Source organism: Paroedura picta, chromosome 8 (assembly GCF_049243985.1).
Source record: "Paroedura picta isolate Pp20150507F chromosome 8, Ppicta_v3.0, whole genome shotgun sequence".
Taxonomy (NCBI): domain Eukaryota; kingdom Metazoa; phylum Chordata; class Lepidosauria; order Squamata; family Gekkonidae; genus Paroedura; species Paroedura picta.
Window position 1 is genome coordinate 34,609,027 of NC_135376.1, and position 12,320 is coordinate 34,621,346.

A 12,320-nucleotide genomic window follows, 5' to 3' on the forward strand; every position below is an offset into this window, starting at 1 on the left:
AGCGTATCCCCCATCCAGTAGGCATGCTTTTCATTTTTCTGACCCAGATGCAGAACTTTACACTTACCTTTATTAAATTGCATCTTGTTCTCATTTGCCCATTTTTCCATTGTGTTCAGATCTCGTTGAACTCTGTCTCTGTCTTCCGGAGTATTTGCCAGTCCTCCCAATTTGGTGTAATCTGCAAACTTGATGAGTAGTCCCTCCACCCCCTCATCTAGATCATTAATAAACATGTTAAAAAGTACCGGGCCGAGCCCTGAGGCCCATTCACACCCATACCCTTGCACTTTTGCGTTCATATTTGCATGTGCAGTTATATGGTACCCCAGCAGCAGCTATATCACTCTTGGCATGCATTACTTTCTATATTTAGTGCGGAATATGAGGCTGTTGACACCTTCCAGTTGATGATATAACCTGTCATTCAAAGACTTACTGCAGAGTTTCAAACTGCTTATTAAACTCAAATTCAGTCTTCTAGTCATTTAGAAGTTGACTGCCCAACAAGCATAGTGGCCTATGATAGAGTATACGAGAAGAAATTGCTCATATTTGGCAGGCTTTACATGAATTCACATGCCTAGCAGTGTACTGCAAAACAAAAACAGAAAAAATCTGTTATTGAGGGACATTGCAAGAATACTGTAGAATATATAGACCTTTTTTAGTATAATGATGGTTCTTTATTTGGACTTTATTTTAATAGCATTTATTTTAATAGCATTTACTTGTAACTTCTCTTATGCTCATCCATTGGATTAAAAGAAACATCCTAGATTCATAGTTAAAATAATCAAGATTATGCTTTTAGATTAAATACAATATAAATTTATTTCCTCTAAATGACATTCTCTTAACTAAAAGTAAGGTAATCTGAGTGTTATATTTTAGCCCAGCAATTAAAGTAACTAAGTCCTAATTAGATGAATTGTGTGGGTGTATGACCAGTTTATCAGAAGGAATTATTTCTATTGTTTTAGTTTACTGTTCAGAATTAAAGGGGTTTTTAAAAATCAGAAATGTTAAAAGATGGTAAATCAGATTGAAAAATTGGCCAGCTCATACAGTATGCTTGTGCATGCAATAGGACCATGAGCCTATCAGCATCAGTTCCCAAGATTTGTGTTACCTTTTGTAGTTTTTTTATTAGCGTTCATAGATTTTTACTAAAGGCTCCTTGGTTTTTACTCCCTTGAGAATGAAAAGATACTTGTCAGATCAACGTTTAGCATAACGGTTTATGATGTACTACCATAAAGCCATAATCTGGTCAAAATGTAATCACATGCTCCCCTGTAATCGCACTAGTTTTTCTGGCTGCAATTTCTGGGTGAGTCATTTCGGGGGTGGGGCCGCTGTGAATGGCTGGCAAGTCTGCGTGTATTGCAGTGATATCATTTGATTTTTAAAAGCAAAAAAGGGTTGCTTAGGACTCCTCAGAAGCATTGCCTCAAAATGCAGCAAAGAATTTTGGCCCTGGGAGTTCTGGGCCTCTTCTCTCACGCACCATCCCTGACATAACATGGCAAAATGCCTTTGAGATTGATGGTGAGTTTGAAAGCTCGTTTATAATATAAACTTGGGGCCTGCTGTTGAAAGTAAAAAGACAAACACGCTATCGGGGCCACCTAAGGGAGACCATGGTTTTAAGAAGATATTGTGATTCCTTTGAGAAATGATGACTGCAAGAAGTTTCTTGATCTGCAGGGACTTTGGGGGAACATAAGTGCAACACTTTATGTGCATCTTTCATTGGCATCCGCGGGTCTCAGAATCACCACTGTTATTAGGATTTGGCTGTTGCAGATAATCTGCTACTGCTGTTCCTCATTCCTCGTTTCTGACATCCGAGAGTATTAGAAAGTGCACATTTTTTTCTGTTAAAATGAAACCAGTTTTGAGATTGATGTAGGAGAGAGCTGTCTGCTGTTAATGTGTAGATACTTTATTCTGGGCAAAGATAAGTCTTTCAATTTTGGAAAAATAAGCCTATTTAGCTGCTGCCTTTAAGAGCCTCTTGTGGCGCAGAGTGGTAAGGCAGCCGTCTGAAAGCTTTGCCCATGAGGCTGGGAGTTCGATCCCAGCAGCCGGCTCCAGGTTGACTCAGCCTTCCATCCTTCCGAGGTCGGTAAAATGAGTACCCAGCTTGCTGGGGGGTAAACGGTCATGACTGGGGAAGGCACTGGCAAACCACCCCGTATTGAGTCTGCCATGAAAACGCTAGAGGGCGTCACCCCAAGGGTCAGACATGACTCGGTGCTTGCACAGGGGTTACCTTTACCTTTTAGCTGCTGCCATTCTTTGGTAATGCCTCACCATTTCCCCAGTCACAAGGTACGTTTTGAATGCCTTCATACAAATGAGATGGCCATTAAGTTTGTAGAATTTGCCAATAGTGTGAAGCTTAAATATTATATTTAGTGCTCATCATGTATATGACTAGCAAGCCACATAGGCCATAATAGGAAAATATTGTCTGGTGGTTAAGGGATGCTGAAAATGGGTCAATAGATAAAAATACACTAGTGTGTAAAATTCCAGCGGAACAAGAGAAACAGCTGTGCAAGCCCTGACTAATCTGTGCTAAGCATTAAAGTTAGCAGTTGAACACTTTGAGTTTTCAGTGTCTCAGCACTTGTTTACCTTTGCATTTTTGTCTGCTGACATATGTAAAAGTCGCTATCTGAAAAGGGGATCAAGTCAAATGGAAGAGTGAATAAGAGAGAGACCCTTTAGTGACTAATTCTAAAAGGTGGTGCAGTCAGGGTTATATTGACTTCTTTAAAAAGATGTGTCATTTTGTTGCTGGTATGGCTTCTTTCATGTGTTAACTTGGTACTTGTTCAGTTGAAAGTTAGTTTAAAAAAACCCAAAAACCAACCTTGGGTTTACTGTTTAAAAATAAACATTAAGTGCATAAGCAAAGTGAATCTAAATAGATTCTTCACCAGATTTTGCTGGTGTAAAAATCCTAAACAGGAGTTCTTACATTGACAAATGTTATGCTTTCTTCTGAATGCTTGGTGGCATTAATGTTGATTGTAAAATAAATATATATAATTGGTCAGTTATACAAGAACCGAAATATTGTCAGCTGTTAGAAATATCAACATTATCCTGGTATATTAAGTTGAGTTAGTAAATGTGAAGGCTCTAATGAATTGGACATTTGCATCTACATATAGAAAAAGCACCTCATTTATGACTTAAAGACTGAACTTGTGTTTTTTCTGGAAAAGAAATCCATATTCACCTCCATTCACATCCCCCTCCCTACCTTTTTTCTTACAGAGACTGCATTGTATCACACAAATAAGGGGGAAAGCCTTGCAACATCTTGAACTCTTTCACTGCTATCTAGCAGCTCTGAAAAGGAAGGGAATTCCATCTAGTGTCGTAGTGTACTTGGGAATCTTCAGCCGTGCTTGGCACAACCTTTGCTTGGAGACTATGAGCTGATGAAATAGTTGGAAAAGTACTAATAAGTGGTTAAACTCAAGTGAAATTCTGTTTTTATACTGTTCTTGCAAGGCATCTTTGCAGCTGATAATGGCACAAAATGGCAATAGGGAATTAATCTAGGTTTAAGCCAGGATTCCACATTTATATGTTCACACAAAACCATAGTAAGTCTCAGCTGCATCTAGAACTGAGATCCTGGATTGGTGTGCCTTAACTAAACATTTCTAGTGTGGTGTCATGTGTTCAGATGATGAGCTAACTATAATTAAAGTGAATCATGTTTTTGTTTATGTCTGAACTGAGCCCTAAAATTGATGACCGTACCTAAAAATTTAATAACCCAGAAGGTTGTTGTGAACTTATTACGGTGGAGCTTTTGTTTGTTCGTTTTTATATTTTAAATCTCTTTGAATTGTGCACTCTTGTGCCCCTGCCTCAAAGCAGCTCTGCTATAGCAATCCAGAGTTTTGCAAAAGGTCTGTGATGAATTCATCTGAAGTACTTCATCTAAGATTTGTTCTTTATGTTAATACACCCTGAATCAACAAAGAGAGTGTTGTTTGCATTTGGCTTATTGTACAATTTTTAAAAGTGTACAAAGTACACTGATAACTAGGAATGTACTACCTTCTTTAATCTGCCATTGTATTTGAATTGGACACTTGCCCCAACCCTTGAAAAACCATTTCAGCAGGTAGGAAGAATATGAAAAATTTCCATTCAATGAACATTATATGTGCACTGTGCCCAAATAAAGTTTGAGGAATTTCTTCTGCAGTATGTTTATGCCAACCCCATTCCCAGAGGCATCAGTCTGGTGTGGATGGGGTTTGCTGTAATTTCATCTGCTGTGCCATTAAACTCAGACAATCCATAGGGGCTGGACTTGGTGTTGAAAATGGAAAAAGTGATATAAAACTTATCCAGTGAAAATTTCTTGTGTTGGGACAGTGAGTTTGGTAGGTGTTGCAATGGATACAGAATACAAAGATTAGATCACATGCGTAAGAGGACAATTTGTACAGATATGAGTTATTTATAGAAAAGTTAATTTCGATCAATCAGAATAATCCAGACTTTTCCTGATATTTTTTGTAGTGGCAGTGCTTTATCACAGTGTTTGATATTTGTTCTTTCAAGAGATAAAACATTTTCTGTCTTTCAGTTTCCTTCTACTTTATCTTCTAGAAGCAACTTGGTTGTTTCCCTCCTTTATTTATATTAGAATCATAGAGTTGGAAGGGGCCATACAGGCCATCTAGTCCAACCCCCTGCTCAACGCAGGATCAGCCCTAAGCATCCTAAAGCAAATTCTACTTGGTCTATTAAAATATTGTTAAACCCTTTGTCCGAATGTATGTTGAATCTGTTAGTTGTTGGTAATTTTAAACTAGCGTTTTTAAATTAATTGTAAAGTCAAACAAATCCAGAAAAATAAGCGTATTCGAGATTGACGTTATCATTAATCTGTTACACATATAATATTTCTGGTAAGGGGAGGAGGAGTGTGTCTCTTGGCAAGTGCCACTCAGCGCTTAACACCCACTCAGGGTGGTTGTCCCGCCCCTGAGTGCCTCCTCCAACTGGCTTGCCTGTCTGTCCAACAGTCAGCCTTCCGTCCCCCACCCCTGACCACCCCCTCCTCCTTCCACTTCCCTCTGAGGCTTGGAGGCTGCAGATACTTTCTGCATGAGAGGTGCTCCTGCTGGTGAGTTCCCTAACAGCTGCCTGCAGCCCTTCCAGGTCCTGGGAGGAGGGAGAGGCTGTCCACAGAGTTCTTGCCCCTCCCCCCAATCTAGCACTCATTGTATTCCTGAATGCAGTGGGCTTGGCGTCTAGTTTATTATATGCCAGTGCACAGAGATCAGTGTAAAAGACTCTTGCAGGACTGTAAATCTGCTTTATGGCACGGGAAAGGAAATGGAAGTTTGAAAAATAATTATACTCTTTCTGAGATAGAGTACTTCTAGTTTTGAGAAAGGACAGTCACTTTTCCTTTATCAATTCAAGCCTAAAACATAGTTCTGTGTAACCAGGATGCAGAACAACTGGAATGTATTTGAGGAGCAGGCCTGTTTCCCAACATGGCTCTATACAGGGATATTTAATCCATAGAATATCCATTTGATGATAATATCATGTATTTTTAATCCCCTTTCTTTAGTGGGTTTGTGACCTCTGTCAGTTTATGTTAAATTATTTTGAAAGTATGTGTTTCTGCAGGGCAACAGCCTTGGCTTTATGTGAACAAGCCCTGAGGCAGAGGTAAAATGTTTCAAGGAATGATGGCTTAAGAAAGAGACACAGGAAGTGGCAGAAAGTGTAGTCTTCTAAACCAGGGATTAAGAGGATAAACAAAGTTTTATTTCAGAGTGTGCTGCCTTCCCCGTCAGTATAGTTCAGGAATTCTTGTCTTGATATCATAGTGGATTTTAACAGATAAGTAATGTATGTTGCATTGCTGCAGTTTTTACTTGGCTCATGTTTGAACAATACTGACTACATAAACTGGATTCTCCATGGGCTCCGCATGCTGCTTCATCTGAACGCTCTATTGAAGCTTTCATCATGATTATTGGCAAGGACCTGACAGTCTTCCATCATGCCTTAACCCAGCTCCGGAGAGGACCCCTCCCTCTGGTTCTTACTGTTTTAATTGCTTTGCTTTTTAAAACATAAATAACTTTGAGAATATTTGAGCTGAATGTGAGCATGTAATTTAATCGTGTGTGACTGTGAGGCCCCAGAAAAGGGCCATACAGTCTCAAACTGTGGACATCTTCCATACTGAAGTGTTTGTTCATACAAATGGCACCACCGTGTGAAAATCTGGATGTGACCCAGGGGCAGACAAAGGCAGCAGTGTAAATCCACCTACCCAGTATTGCTCCTCTGCATGGACTCTGTCTTTCAGCTCATGGGAGACATTAAGTGGATGGATATTGAGCCAGATGTGGGGTAAGGATGACAAAGCTTGGAAAAGGACATTGATACACATGAGTAACAATTTCTCAATTGGAAAATGAATCCTATTTGGGTTTAAAAGGCCACTGCTTTGTTGAAGGAATTTTGCTTCAATGAAAGCATGGCCATGCATCACTTGGGAAGATTCAGAAGGCACTTTACTGCACCTCTCCTTGCATAAATGTGCTTAAGAACTGCAGCATGAGAGATTGTGTCTTGTTCCTTCTCCTCATTTCCCACTGTGAGTATGATTTATACCTCTCTTCCATCTCTTAGCCTTGACCCAGATATGGCCCAGGCTAGCAAAGTCGTGGAAGCTAAGCAGGGCAACCTTGGTTAGACCTTGGATAGAAGACAACCAAAGTAGCCCAGGGTCCTATACAAAGGCAGGCAATGGCAAAGCTGCTTCTGAATATCTGTTGCCTTGAAAACCCACAGGGTCATTATAGTTTGGCTGCAACTTGACAGCACTTTCCTCCTCATCATCTACCACTACCAGGCTAAGCCAGGGCCAGTGAGGCCCAGACTCTGGACCACCAGCTGGTTGGAACTAGTGGAGTGCAGTGCTCTTCAGAGGACATACTCAGAGAGATGGTTCCTTAGATGCACAGGACCTGGTCCATATAATGCCTTGAAGGTTAAAACCAATACCTTGAACCTGACTCAGAACTTAACTGACAGCCAGTGTAGCTGTTGGAGGGCAGATCAAATATGAGGCCTCCATGGCTTCCTCATGAGGACCAGGCAGTAGCATTCTGCACCAGCTGTAATTTCTAGATCAAAGTCAATTGAACAAATTACAGTAATTCAGTTTGGAGGTGACCATCACATGGATCACTGTGGCCAGATGCTCTGGGGCCAGGTAGTGCACTTATAGGCTTGCTTGCTGTAGGTGGAAAAACAGCTGCTGAGCTAGTCTAGTGATCTGTGCTTCCATTGTAAGAGAGGTGTCAAGGATCACTCCCAGATTCCTGACAGTGAGTGCAACTTTCAGCTGCATCCTGACCAGGTTTGGTAATTGCACTTCCTCTTCTAGATCCCTCCACAGGACCTCCATCTTTGTGGGATTCAGCTTCAGGTAGCTTTGCTGAAGCCATTCTGTCATGGTTCCCAAACATCTGGCCAAAGAGTTGGGTGGTGTGTTTGGCTGGCCGCTCAGTAACAGATAGAGCTATTTAGCTTTTACTGAGTGAGAGAGCTATTAGCTACTTTTGGTGAAATATTTGACATAGCTTGCTTGTTTTTATGTAAGTGTCACTTCCTGTCATCCAATTCTTCTTTTGCAGAACAGAAGATGACTGCATTATCCACAACTTCTTTTGTGTACTGTCATATCTTTTTACATCACGAATTAGCACTTTCTGCCTGCTAGTAAAAAAGGAACTGCTGATCTCTTAAATAGGAAACTCCCCTGCAGTCCCCATTCTTCCCTTCTCAGTTACATCATACAAAGAAGTAAATAGATCTCAGGAAATAAAACTGTATTCTGTAGCTTAATATACAATATTTTTAAAAACTTGCAAGCATCACTCCGAATATATAACATTAGGACGCTAACATACGATCTCTGAAAAAAGAAATATTTAAGTGCAGCCAATGTGAAACATAAGCATTTCTCTAACTGCAGGGACATGTCACTCTATGAAGTAAACTTAAGATACATAGAACAGTGCTTAACTTTACATGTAGCCCATACCTCCTTTGTAAGGAGACATGAATTTACATAACTGTCTTTAACCACCATGCATTTTATCAGTTTTGTCTGCTATAGGTAGTAATGCATTGTAGGCATGTATTCTGTAATAGAAGCGCAGTGGAGTAAATGAGTATACTGGATTATACTACTTGATGGTGTTCTGTACTTGAACAAGTAACTTTTTTGCTGGAAAACTAATGGGGTCTCAATATTATTTTATTTATTTTCTTTTGATTATTGAAATTATACAGTATGTCAGCATTGGATTCTTTTAAAATTTGTTTCTTACATGAGTGGATTTCTGGATGTGCATAGGTTTTTGTGCAATACATTTTTAAAATGTGATCAGTGATACTTCGAACCACCATATATAGAGCAGAAATAGAATTACAAGCAGGAACCTGCAAGGACTTGGCAGCAAGGCATCTCATTTCCCTCTCACCTTTTCCTGCTTCCTTTTCTTCTTCCCATTCAACAGCCTAGCTATCTTTGGTCCTTTGTCTTCAGCTTTATGTCCCTGCACTGGCAGTCTTCACCACCTCGGAAAACTGTGGCCCAGTTCTGTAGTGCTGGCTGCGGGAGCAGGCTCACTTGCCTGGCAGGGAATTCTCAAGGTCTTGTGGAGGACCACATTACTTTTCCCTGTATTCCTCTCTTCACATTATTAACCTTTTTGCTCTTCCTGACAACCCCCTTTCCCTGCCTTCTTTTCTTCTCAGCCATTCTCTATCCTCCCATCTTCAGGTATGTTTATTATTCACCTCACTTATATCCTACCCTTTTCAGCTGTGGAGACCAAAGCAGCTTGCATCATTGTCCTGTCCTTCTTTTTATCCTAACAACCCTGGAATATAAGTTAGAAAATAAATTTGTGACTGGCACATCACCACCTAGTGACCTTCCATGACAGTCGGGTGATTTGAAGCTTAGTCTCCCAGTCTCTACTCTGAAACACTTTTTACACCACACTAGCTTTCAAAGGGTGGCTACTTTTGAGCAGTAGCAAGCAGCCTGGCACAGGGGAGTCTTGCAAGTCGGTTGGTATCAAATCACCAGCCAGCCCTGGCCCCATTGAGTCCATCCCTCAAAGGCCAAAACAGCCCTGGAAAGGGCCCTGCCTACTCTGTCATCTTTTACTGACAGAAACCAAACGTAGTAGCAATGGCCACTGAAGGCTTCCATTTACTAAAACTACAGGTGCTCTTTTAATTATTTAGTTCTTTTTTAATTTTAAAAAACTTCATTTTTTTTTAATATTTCAGATTTTTTCCAGCAAACCTCAAGCATTCTTTAGATTTGTAGAAAGATCTGTCTTATCTGTTCATGGCTCCAATCGCTAGATTTACGTATCCTCAGATATGGCCAGTTTGACTATTAGAATATACAAATAAGGGCCTGCAAGGAATTTGTGGAAGTGGCCATCCCGTTTCCCCATTTTTGCTTATTCTTCTCTCTCACCACCTCTTTTTGTCTCTTCTATCTTCCACTCTATAAGTCCCTCTGTTTTTCTCTCTTGCTCTCTTCCCCATGTCTGTTGTTCCTTTCTTTTTATTTTACCTTCCCTTCCCTACCCCCCCCCAGTGGTGATGGGACTGCCTGGGAGTGGTCTGCTTTACCCCTATCTACAGCTGGGGAGGGGTGCAGCTTTCTGCTAGGCTGCCTCCAAACTGCCCTCAAACAGCCCCATTCATTCAGTTCCCTAACTGGTGCCTGCCAACCTGTTGCAACCCAATGGTAGGAAAAGGCTACGTGGCATTGGTGCCAAGTACAAAGGGTGCCTGATGGAGATACTGTTGCAGCTGGTATCCCATTGACAGGTAGAGCTGAATTCACCCCCATACAGTCTTGTCACCACTGGTTCCCTCAAAGGGAGAATGGTGCCTGACCATAGGGCTGCCCATTGATCCATTGCTTCTGCCCCTGGTGAGGAGAGGGAGCAGTAGTGATCCTCATGGCAGTGGCATTTCTTGCCCACCGTCAGTCTTGCTGCCTCACCACCTCAGAGGCGAGGAATTAAAACTCTCCCAATCCTTTTTTCATAAGGTTTTTTTTGTAAAACAATTCTGCAACCCTGGACATTCTGTTAGGTTTGTAGAAAAACCTCCATCCCTCATCTGACCCTGATCTGCATATTTAAGTATCTGCGGCTCAGAGTATAGTTGGCTGTAGTATATATAATGATGAAATAGTTGCTCTGCAAATGTCTGCTTGCATTTGGATCCTACACATTACTTTCTCTTGTACTGCACCCTTTTCTGTTGCAAGGGTGGCTCTCCTCTGTGGAGCTTGTTCCTCCAGAGCTAGGAACTTCCACAAAGGTAAGAACAGTGTCTTTCAAACAGCCAAAGAGATCATGTCACCAAAAGAAAATACTGCCATGCTTAAAACCGCCTGTGTTATGAATGTAGAGAGGTGCAAGGTTTGGCAGCCAAGCTTAAAATAGCCTTCGGGAACTCTTTGAAGCCTATCTAGTAAGGATATTAATTCAGGATACACACCTAAAAATAAATTTACTGTAAATTCTGGCTAGAATCCAGGGAATCATAAAGATAATTCCTTGCAGCAAGGAGTTCTGGGGACTTGTTTTACTTGAATAGCAAAACCATTTTTGAGCGCAGTAGGCTGCTTTTGAAATTTAGAATCAGTTCATTATAATGCTTGGTGGCCTATCAAAGTTTCTAAAGACTCTGCAGAGGTAGCACTAGCCCCTTGCATGTTTAATGTGTAGTCTTTATTTGTTGAACAAATATAAATTCCAGAGTTTTTTCCGTTTTGTTTTGCAATATAAACATTGGGACAAAGCTACTGCTTACATTAAGAGGTTCTGTGTTTCTGATGTAAAACTGAAAGTTGTTCCCTCTGAACTCACCTGCAGTAAGACATGCAAGTTTTACAGGGTGTGGAACATCTCTAGTGTCTCACTGACCGTTTATGCACTGGGAACTTCACTGCCCCAGCTCCCATGCAGGAGCACAAATAGGGGGTGGATGAGGTGCACCAGGCCAAATGCTCCCCCATGTGGGTGCAGGAAGAGGTGGGGCAACCTGCCATGACTAAAACTCCAGCTTGCAACCCAGCATGAAACCTCCTGTGCATAAACGGTCACTGAGAATGTGCTGTTGTGAGTGTCCTGCATAGTGCAGGAGGTTGGACTAGATGACCCAGGAGGTCCCTTCCAACTCTGATTCTATAATTCTAACTGCTTCGTAGATGTGGGTATTGGATCTGGGTTCTGGCCAATGTTTGAAAAGATTTTGTAGAAACATATAACTCATAGATTTATTTTACATAGAAATGTTGTCACTTCTAGTCCATTAGAGGAAAATCCCACTAACTGTTGTGTTGGTTCTAATTTGCAAAAAGTGACTTTAGAAATGTTAAAATCTGAACTGCTTTGATGAATGTTCAGACTTAGAATTGTGAACCCACAACATGACATAACGGGGACAGATTTCACTGTCCATCCTTTGTATGGTTTTCAATGAGGTTTTTATTTACATGTATTATAAACTGGGTAGTACCTGACTGGTTCCGAAGCCAGACTGTGGGCTGTTTACATTTTTGTCAGGTGGAAACTGCTCTTCGTTATAATGGCATTGTGACTTCTGCTCTGTCAGCTTCAGCGATCTTTTGTTTGCTGGAGAAGTAGCAGTCCGTCAGCATTTTTTAAATACAGGGGGTTTTATTCTCTTATTTATGATCGAGAGCTCTAGAAGTTCAGCAATGAGGTAATATAAGGAAATATTAATTGGTGCATACACTTTTCATATTTGGGTTGTTGAAGCATTCATCGTTCTCCATTGTTTGACTCCATAACAACAAATATTGCTGAGAAAAGTTTGCTTAGAATACTTCTCATGCTTGGAATACATTTTGATCTGCTTTTCAGGCACTTAATATGCAGGTGAATTTGATACACATACTGAGTTTTCTCCACAAAATACTTATAGTTGTATTCTCTTTTGAAAACTTTGAAGCATAACACTGCTAGGATACCTGCAGAATAAAAGAATCTGATCCAAATTTCTGTGCAGTGACAATAGTACTAAAAGGAACAATTGAACAGAGCCTTCATTGGTCACTTAAAAGTTAAGGTCTACATACGGTTTTCAGAGATCTTTTTCTAAAGTGAGGACCTATTGTGATCAGTACTTATTTGTAAAAAATTCAGCCACTTATCAATTTTGTTCATCAA

The 12,320-nt window shown here is 40.6% G+C and overlaps 1 protein-coding gene across 1 annotated transcript in view; it reads left to right on the forward strand.

Annotated features, from left to right (window-relative positions):
- Positions 1 to 12,320, forward strand: part of CAB39 (calcium binding protein 39) — a 54,852-nt gene that overhangs the window by 19,033 nt on the left and 23,499 nt on the right. The gene's annotated exons all lie outside the window — the stretch shown is intronic.